Here is an 8,335-nt window from a genome sequence, read left to right as displayed (position 1 = left end):
AAAAAGCAATTCAACAGCCAAAAGTTACCTTAATTCTAACTGAAGAAATTAAATGGGTATATATTGGACTTCTAAAATCAAGCACTTAGAGATACATCCTCAATGACAGTTTTCACTAATGCTTCCCTAAAGCCTGCCAAATTCTACCCATATCAGTCACACGTCAATGTGATAGGAAGCAGCGCTGCTGATGGAGCCTGGAGAAAAACCCTTTTCTCTTGGAGAAAGCCCCTCTTGGTGACAGCACTCTGCCTACAGACTTCTTTCCATAGAAATGAACAGGTAAGGAGTGCACAAAAACAAGTAGTAGTCAAAAGTGAAAATAAAAGAAACAAATAGAAAAGGCGAGAAAGAACCTATTGTGATTCAAAAAAAAATAAAAATAAAAATAAAATCTCAGAAAAAGGGAAAGAAGAAACAGATGTGTGTCAAGACCTTGTAGCAGTAGCTCTGGGTCAAGACAGCCCTGGGCAGGCTGTAAATGTTGTTAGATTTCCAACAGCGAGCATAGATGCCTCCAGCTGTGTGTACCAATAGTACATATACTCAGGGTGTATACTTCATTTCTGAGGATGGAAGAGCTGCTAGTTCAGGTTCTTCTGAAATCAGAGTTTGTGTTCTTTAAAGCTAAAAAAGGTTACATGGCATTTGTCACGAGATCCTCCATTCAGAAGGCTGCTTCTATTTTACTAAGCAGCTTTACACCGATTTCTCAGTTGCCTGTAAGTACTCTTCAAAAAGATTAAATCAAAGTCTGAATGGCTGGCAAAATTCTCCCCTGCCAACCACAAAGAATCAAGAGGGATGAGAGGCTGAATCCTCGATTTAAGCAGGAAGGCTGGTGCTGACCTAACTAATGAATGCCAATCAGAGTCTCTCATTACCCAGTACATCTCAGATGTAATCTAAATCACACAGAAGTTGTGTTCCTGATACAAGTGGCTACACTGCTTCTGAGATCAAAGACCACATCTTGCTCTGGGGACCGTGGAAAGGTGCTGGGCTTCACCTTACCAATGGCAGCAGTAGCACCTCTGCAGGTGCTAAATGGACAAGAAGAGGGCTGCCTGGGAGGCACAATTAAAAATACCTCTACTGCTCTGTAACCTCATTAACACTCTTGCTTACAGAAATCTTTTGCTTGAGTGCAAGCCAGTCACTGCCTCCCCCAGGCACACAGGCTTCCTCACGCTGAACAAACTGCCCAAGCACACAGAATTAGAGCACCTCCAAAAGCAGATCACAGAACAGCATGCAAGCAAAGGACATGACTTGCTCTCTCCAGCACTGGAAAACCACCACATAATTGTACACAAACTAAGTTTCTTTAACAGATCCAGCTTCTCTATCTGCTTACAGCTTGCTCCTCTGGGAGTAATCCCAGAGCCGTGCTGCATTCCAGTAGTAACAAAGCAGATTTTCATTTGAACCAAACGAGCAAATATAAATGTTTATGTTTTAAATATGCAGTTTTGCACACAAATTTCAGCTTAGTACAAATTGAACCACCGGCACTGGGAGGTCACTGGCTTGGCTTACTTTGCATTGTCCCTCCCAGACATTCAGACTACACACATCACCTCATGGTGCAGAATGTGGGGGGGGAAAGGCCCTGCTTGCAAGAATTAACTTGTGGAAATTCATGCTGAAAGACTAAAGCAGTGAAGTACAGCAGTGACGATCTCTGTCCTGCCAGACAGGAAGCTGAAACCTACCACAGGTGAGGCTTTCCCGGCGCAAAATCCTGATCCTTCAGAATCCGAAGGCAGTACTTTTCAGACTGCATCCACAGGAATAAAAACCAACACTGCCTTCTTGTATCAGCTCTGCCCTCTCTCAGCCCACCAGGCCTCCTTCCAGTTGCTGCCCTGCAACTCCTTGCAGAGAACAGCAGCAGCAGCTGGCAGGATTGAGAGAGATTTGCTCTATTTCATGGTCTTTTACCTCAGAAATCTTGCACATTTGGTTACGCAGAAAATTAGAGAAAAAAAACAACAATAGCAATAAAGCTGCATTGCAGCAGAAAACAATCTGGCTACACAGGCCACTGCTACATGAGAAAGGCTCCTGTGAATCTACTGCTGCATAATGAGGAGGAGATATGTCATTAGCAAATGGAAACATTTAATCCAAAAAGTCTGAAACAATGCCAAATCTATTTTCTGTCTCTCAGTAGCAAATTACGTGAGAAGCTCCTAGTAAGCATAGTTACTGTGGTCATTAAAAATAAATAAATAAAAACTGAGAAGTGAGGTAACTGAAAGGGATCAGATAGGGCTTCACAAACCCTCTTCCACCATCACCATTAATGTCCTACAAGTTTCATCAAAGCAAAATGAACTTCTGCCTTCACACACTATGATTTACAACTGAAATTATAATCCCTGCATGATAGAATAGCTTACATTAGAAGAAACCTTAAGGGTCATCTAGTTCCAACTCGCTACCACAGGCTCTCCTCAGGACCTGCTCCAACACCTCCATGTCTTCCTTGTGCAGGGGGCCCTGGGCCTGGTAAACAGCTGGTCCAGTAACATCTCAGCTGTTTCTGGTCTGTCCAATACCTGGACCATGAAGTTATCCTCAAATCAATCCAGGAGTCTCCTGGATGGCTTCCAGCTCACTATTTTTTTTTCCTCAGCATATGTCTGGGAGGTTGAAATCATTCTCGCATGCTCTCATCCTGATGGGTGATGCCTCTCATAGTTCAAGTAAGGTCTAACCAACATGCTCTCCATGACTGGGAGGCCTGTGGTAGACATTGATCGCCAGAGGTCCTTCTTGGGCTGGTCTCTTATTTTAGCCCACAAGCTCTCAATCCAGTAATGGTTGTTTCTCAGAGGCAGCTCTTCACAATCTATCCATTTCTCCGCATATATTCAGGAACTACCTGCTCCTATTATTGTGCGATTGGGTTGGAACCCCTACCGTCAGCACTAGGACAAGCAACCTCATGTCTCCTAGCAGTGTGCTGTCTGCTTAATTCCCCTCCAGCACCAGCACCTGCTGTCTCTCAGCCAACCCATAGGACACTGCTTCTCTGCACCCAGGGCTGCTTAGGGCACCCACAGTAAACACAGGTCCACTGCCTCCAGAGTCATCATCTCCACAAAGAGAAACTGCCAGTTCTTCAAGGCAAGTTCCCTCCCTGAATGCACATAGCTTTAAAAAAGCTGATCTCTTGCTGCCCATGCAAACCATTTTTGCAAGATCCACCCACAGTGATGCCAGAACATCACAGTAAGGAATCACTGCCTGCCTCTAGGCTCAACCAGGGTTTTATTCCCTGGTGCCAGGCATTAACTCCATCCCCATTCCCCCACTGTAGTACCCAGAATGACCCAGTGCCTTGAGGCTGACGGCACTGGCAACAAGCTCCTAGGAGCTCTAACAGCATTGCAGTATATTTAAAGCCATTTGCTCAGAGCTTTTTTTGTTTGTTTGTTTTGTTTTGTTTTTAATTATTAGAGTAAAAACAAGAGCTCATTCTATAAATATTTTACTTCAACTAGGAAATACAGAATAGTTAAAATATTACTGTAAACAAACAGAAAGAAAAACCAAACAAGTCAGGCATCCAAATGAAGGCATTGCACATTTTCAGTGGACAAGTACTTAACTCCTTTCCACTCAGATTTCTTATTTCGACCCACTCTGCTCACCAGACAGCCCAAGAGATGGGTAAGCATCAAGGCCTGTGCTTAATAAGGAGCAATACCCCGTGCACGGCACAGGGATGGGTCTGCTCAGTACTGAGGAGAGATGCTGGGAAGGTATGGAGTATAGAAGACCATGACTGTACACTGCAATGAAAAATCTGAGTCCAGTTGAAGCAGCACGAACCAAGCATAGGCAGAACTTCAGGCCCTGCTCAGGAGAAGTGCTTCTGTGAGACAACATGGCCAGCCATAGACATAACTTCAACGCGGGCAGGGGGAGAATGGTCCAACAATATCCAATCAGTAAGGAGCACTAAGAGATTTAAAAAAAATGCAGTTTGTGAGTAAAGACTGCAGGAATAACAATCACTATGTTCATTTAAATGTGTTATATAGAAAATTATTTGTCTTTATTTAAGTATTATGAATAGCAAATAAAAAACAAACCAGATTTAACCTGAAAACAGCCAACCCCATTAGAGAAAAGCAAGCAAACAGAGATGGCTTTACCTGTCAGAGCTACCCAAAAACCAAGCCTGCCCACAGCCCAGTACAAAGCTGCAGTACCACTCCAGATGGAATGTGCAACACTTCTATGATATAGGTAAGGAAAACAACCGCTCTGTCTTCCCAAGCTGGGATTATTTCTCAATAACTTGATTTTAGCCCCTACTTAGATTCAGCTTTTTCCCCTCGTTAGAGCAGTTTGCAAAACTGAGCTGTCCCTGCCCCTCCAGCAGTTGCAGCTCCTACAGGCCCACCTGTGCACACAACTTGAACATACACTGGCTTTCAGGCCTCTCAGAAAAAGCAGAACATCCACTCAAAGCAAACTGGCCAAAGAAAAGAAGGCACAACCTGCTGTTACAGCTGAATAAATAAGATACCAGCACCTTAACACATTCCGCCTGTACAAGGAGGAAAGAGATGACCAAGCTTGCCACAGGAAGTCAGAAAGTAGTTTTCATTGGTCCTTTCATAGAATCACAAAAACAAAGGTTGGAAAGAAACAAGATAATCTCATCCAACCATCCTCCTATCACTACTGCTACCACAAACTACTAAACCATATCTCATAGCACCTCATCCAGACGCCTCTTGAACACATCTGCCAAAGTTTACAGCTGCATGTGCAAAGGAGAGCAGGAAATGCACTCTGCACTCATACTGCAGTTATGACTAATGCAGATCTGTTACGTAGATCTCACTCAATACACGTGATACACGTTGATCTATATGAAACAGAGAAAATATCAGAACAAGAAGTTGATTATATTTTAATGCTTCACCCTTTCCAGGGCCAGTACCCAAAACACCTACCCCTATCAATTTCCTGCTACAGCTAACGGCAAACAAGGAAGGGACAAAAAGGAATGGAGCAACAAGGTAAGAAAACAACAAAAGGGTTACGATGATAGTAGTGGAGTTGCCGGCCTCACAAAGTAAGATTACAAACAAGCAAAATACTTCCAAGAGAGCATAATGTACAAGACAGCTTTTAAGCGTGAGGTAATATTCTGCCTTCTTGATTTCCTACCGAAAAAGAAGCAAAAATGCTTCTGACAGGCTGCTGGCAATACCAGACTAAGTATTCACAGGTAGGCAAATAGTCACATACAGAAAAAAGAACTGAACTCACCTAACTGGTGATGCAGCTCTCCAGTCACACAGCGCTCCTCCACAAGCAGCCCAGACCCAAGAGATGCTCTCCCTTCAGTGGCTGGCCCTTTTATGTGCCCTGGGGGCCCTAATGTGAGTCACAGAATAGAATCAGTGTCCAGCCCTTCTGGTCACCTGGGGAGCACAGGTGCAAGCAATCTGCCTGCGCTCCCTCAGCCAGCCTCACCCCTTCACCATGTGCTCCATCACCAGTTTAAGCCATCACCTCACAGTTCCCCTGCACCTGATAAGTCACAACTGTACCTTTCTTCATCCCAAATGTGCAAGAAACATGAACTTTGCAGTTGCTGTAGAAAGATTTCACAATTCTGTTCCAACACCAGCATAGTTTGTCCTAAAATCAGTGCTACAGATCACAGCAGAGCCTTCCTGTAGGGCTACCAGAAGCATGGAAAATATTGTCTAAATTGGTCTTAATCACCTTCAATGGCAAAGACACCTTTACCAGTTTTATTTTTCAAGTGTTTTCTTCTTGTGTTTTACTTTGCTGCATTTTGCCTTTTAGCATTTCAAAAGCTCCTGAGAAAGCTGAAAGGCAAAAAAGGACAACAGAACATGCTGAATGAGATGCTGAATTAAGTAAATTTGTATTTAAGGCAGGATAAGCTCCTGCTTTGTGAGCTGCCCTCAGCTCCAGCCATTTGTAGCCTTGCCTTTGAACAACCAGCTCCCCCACACACCTGGCTGCATTTTTTTGGTAAAATAAGAAAGTAAATAAATAAATCAGTCAATCTGTGAAAATAATCATCAGAAAAGGCAGTTCCTGATGATCTCTCTTACATAGCTGAGCTCTGTACTTCCTAATTCATCTCTGGCTGTTGTTTGGAGCATACTAAAGATGCACTTTTGAAATTGCTGTCAGGAAGAAGCCTGATGCCATAACCTGATCATTAAAGACTGATCTGAGTTTCAAATTCAAAGGCAACATAGTTCCAGGTCTGATAGTTTCTGCTTGCAAAGTAGGATATCAGTAGAGCAGAAGTACTTGTATGCAGATGGGAGCAACAACTTCAGGGGTTTGGTGCAGCTTACACATCAAACACACAAGTAAGATAGATCTTATTACAGCCCACATTAAGTTCAGTAACTGAAGCCAGTCCTGATCTCACTGCGACTGTCTGAACAATGCTTGCTTTCAAAGCACAGCACAGGTGAAGATGGTAACTCTTCATCCACAGCATTTCCCTGTGAAAAGGAGGAAGGTTTCATGACCAGGGGCTGGTCACGCTGAAGCAGAAATCCTTAGGGCAACTCATAAAGCCACAAAGCAGAAGTAAATTAGATTTCGTCAAGACTAATTTTTTCACTTAAAAAATAAAAGGCAAAAAAAACCCAAGCCTACCCAAACTATCAGCAATGAAAGAACTTTTAAAACCAGTTTTCTCTCTGCTGTGAAGGCAGCTCATCACAATAACAGCCACATGTGCATGTGAGGCTGTGGGGCTAGCATAGATGTGGACTCTCATCTCCTCTCTAGTTCCTAAGCAATATTGTTGACAACTCTGGAAACGTAGAGAGGTGGTGGTGAGGGTCCGGAGCCTTGAACAACCAGCGACCTCCACGGTCCTTTCATTTTAAGGCACAGCAAGACATTTTCTCTGACGAGGTCATGTTTCTCTGGAAGACAGGGATGACACGTTTGGTACATAACTCAATCAAGAGCTGAATTACTGCTCTCCCAAACTTGGCATTTAATTTAGCTGTCATGCCCAGTGCATTGCAGCTAATAAAAGGCAGTGGGCTGTTTCACTCTGCTGACTCGCAGGTCACGGAGAATGAAGGAGATGGTGTTGGCTATGCCTGGATGTTTAGGATAGAGATTTGCCAATGAGTAATATATATGTGTATAGGCTCTTTTTCTAGATACTTAATTATATGTTCCAGTGATGGGACAGGGGGACAGCCTGGATTTATACAAGTGTGGGAATGTTCCAGGAGAACCTATCACTTATTTAGCAAATGTACTAAGTTGCTTCTTTTCCGTTCTTAGTAATAGTTTCAAGAGAAGGGCAAGTAAGGTAAGGCTCAGACCTGAATTCCTCCACACCTGCGTATGAATGACACACAAAATGGCCTTGTCATAGCCTGGCAGAGAGGACAAAGCCCACATCACATACCATCGTGCTGCAGAAAGGAACATGAGCAAGGTCTTAAGAAGGATCCGAAAGAGTCTGAGAAGAAATCACACAGAAGGAAGCTGAGTCTGTGCACAAAGGAATCATTCACAAGAAGTTTCAGTGTTGCAGACCAAGCCATTACTGCTAACTCGTGCAGATGGACAGGCAGCAACCTCTCAAGAGAATGACAGCACTACAAGAGACAATGAGAAGCAGTATTCTCAAACATGGGCCGAGCATGGGGAAAGGGATATCTAACTTAATATCAAATCTGTCTTGCTAAAGCACCAATGTGCATGGCCAGGAAAGATGAAGGCTAGCACGTCTATCTTTCCATATGCCGTATTCCAGAAATACCCCTTTGAAGGTCTTCTGGGATGCAGGAGGAATGGCTTGCTCTGTCTGAGCTTTAGCTTGATTCGGAACAACTTCTAGTACAGATACGGCTATATATGCTCAGAACTATCTAACAGCAAAACACTAAGAATATATTTTCTGAAGTCTAACCATGTAAAAATAACAAGATTGTTAGGTCAATGGAAGCCACCTTTGGTTGTGATGACAATGTTTGCAGTAACTGTAAATAATTCAGAAGAAGTAGGTCTTACAAAGTCGGCATGACGTTATAAGCAGTCACATTTAATAAAACACCCATGCTGAATTAGTCACTGGCCCTTGAGAGTCAGAAGCCCAGGATAAGCAGGGAAGCTTCTAAATAAAGCTTTTAATTTGCCTAGAAAAGCAATGGTGGCTTTAACAGTATGTCCACATAGAATCATATCATAGAATCACAGAATGTCCTGGGTTGAAAAGGACCACAATGATCACCCCGTTCCAACCCCCTGCTATGTGCAGGTCACCAACCAGCAGACCAGGCTG

At 43.4% G+C, this 8,335-nt stretch overlaps 1 protein-coding gene across 5 annotated transcripts in view; it reads right to left on the bottom strand.

Annotated features, from left to right (window-relative positions):
* Nucleotides 1-8,335, bottom strand: part of PCDH15 (protocadherin related 15) — a 566,546-nt gene that overhangs the window by 394,671 nt on the left and 163,540 nt on the right. For 3 of the 5 annotated variants that reach the window (XM_031554340.1, XM_031554338.1, XM_031554339.1), the window contains exons 1-2: nt 5,299-5,399; nt 3,844-3,972 (exon numbers count right to left, since the gene is read on the bottom strand). The exons of 1 other annotated variant lie outside the window; for it this stretch is intronic. The gene's annotated coding sequence lies outside the window, so the exon portion shown is untranslated. Of the gene's footprint in view, nt 1-3,843; nt 3,973-5,298; nt 5,400-8,335 lie in introns of those variants that run through there. One more of the 5 variants, XR_004160438.1, reaches the window with a different exon arrangement.

The sequence above is a fragment of the Meleagris gallopavo genome, chromosome 8, assembly GCF_000146605.3.
Source record: "Meleagris gallopavo isolate NT-WF06-2002-E0010 breed Aviagen turkey brand Nicholas breeding stock chromosome 8, Turkey_5.1, whole genome shotgun sequence".
In the NCBI taxonomy this organism is placed as follows: Eukaryota; Metazoa; Chordata; class Aves; order Galliformes; family Phasianidae; genus Meleagris; species Meleagris gallopavo.
The sequence above is the reverse complement of the archived record's forward strand: the minus strand, read 5'-3'. Positions and strand labels throughout refer to the sequence as shown.